This window comes from Triturus cristatus, chromosome 6 (genome assembly GCF_964204655.1).
Source record: "Triturus cristatus chromosome 6, aTriCri1.1, whole genome shotgun sequence".
NCBI classification, from domain to species: Eukaryota; Metazoa; Chordata; class Amphibia; order Caudata; family Salamandridae; genus Triturus; species Triturus cristatus.
In genome coordinates, this window is record NC_140589.1 from 1,142,157,985 (window position 1) to 1,142,159,796 (window position 1,812).

Below are 1,812 nucleotides of genomic sequence, written 5' to 3' on the forward strand. Positions count from 1 at the left end.
ATACCAGGGTATTGTTTCTTTTGACATGGAGAAGAAGAAAATCCTTTGTGCGTTGGGGTTCATGCTAACAGTAGCTGTTGTTGGGATAACCACATGGTTTGTGGAGGAGGTAACTCCTGCTCGGAAAACACTTGTGTTGACAACTCCGGTGCCCGAGGAGCACTACTTTTATACATTACCGTATCAAGAGTTGAAGCATCGACAGTCCTATTTGAATAACACTTTCATTCAGATGCTGCATCATACCCACGTTGCTACGAATGCTACGAACTGTTGGATATGTGGGATGATGCCAGCCCATCAGAAGAAAGGAGGAACGCCATTCATACCACTTCCTTTCTCTCATAATGGCTCTTGTAGAGCATGGTACACTTTGCTTTTTGCCACTCGGAAACCGACAGTGGGACGATTGCTTTTTAGACTTAATAAAGAATGCCATCAGGACAAGAATGGGTATCCACAAGCGAATGGGACAATTTGGGAATGGGAAGAGTACCGACCGGACAATGAATCCATTCCCTATATCTTCACGAACACCAGAGACACTGTGGGGAAGGACAAATTCGTAATCCAAGTAGCACAAGCTCAAGCGGACTTGTGTGTCCAGAGTGTGGGTTTTATCCCTGTTGGTGTCAGTGATTGCATAACCGTATTGAACATTGACGGGTTGAATAACAGTACCTTCCTAGCGTCCCATAATACCTACTTTGTGTGTGGAAATAAAGGTTATTACCGTTTGCCGGCTGGGTGGTCTGGGGTATGCTATGTATCATTCCTATTACCTCCTGTATTCCTAGCACCCGCGTCATATCATAAGGATTTGAAACTTTTGAATAATGTGACTGTAAATAGATACAAACGTACTCTATCAATTGATGATGTGGATCAGACCGATACCAGCTTGCAACAGTATATTGATTTTAACTTAGGACTGTTTTTCTTTGTTGGAGCCGCTTTGAATAGTAGGAAGATCCGAAGATTAACAAGAGTGGTAGAAGCTGTGACCAATCAGACTGCCGCTGCTCTTGGGAATCTTACGGAAGAGTTACAAATAACTAGGATTGTTGCGTTGCAGAATCGTATGGTATTAGATGTAATGCTAGCTGATCGAGGAGGAGCCTGTAAAATTATTGGAAGTAGCTGCTGTGTGTTCATCCCTGATCATACGCCATCCGTTTATAACGCCATTAACAAGCTGCATAAAATAGCAGCTGAAATCCACACAGAAAACGGCACTTGGTCCTTTTCTGGATGGTTTTGGGCGTTGGTTACTGCCTGGGGATGGAAGGTTTTAACTGGTCTCTGTATTATTATAGCAATTCTGTTCCTTTTCTGTATGTGTATTCAATGTGGACCATTGTGCTGTTCTGTATGCATTTCATTCTGCATTCCAGATAAGAAAGCTGTTGCCGATGTTGCTCACCAAAAGGGTCTAGCTAAAGAGGTTAAAGGAATGATGATAATTGACATATATGATGATTATTCTTGGAAGCCGGATGTCTTCAGTAAATGCTGAAAGGGTCGTCTGTTGTAAATTAAGGCAGAATGTGATTAAGCATTTACTGAAGACATTAATGTTTTCCCTTGCGATCATGTTTTCTTCGTTATGTTGACCGAAGTCCGGACTCCATTTTGTATTGGCATGCTGCCATGTGTTCACCACGAGGAGAGTCCGACCTCTGTGTTAGTTGCTCTTGTAATCTGCCTAGCAACAGTTTATAAATAGCTCCCTCTTGTCCGTCTGGCGCATGCCCAGACTTGACCACATCTGTTATAATTAGCCTTGCTTGACCATGTCCTTTCACGGGCTCA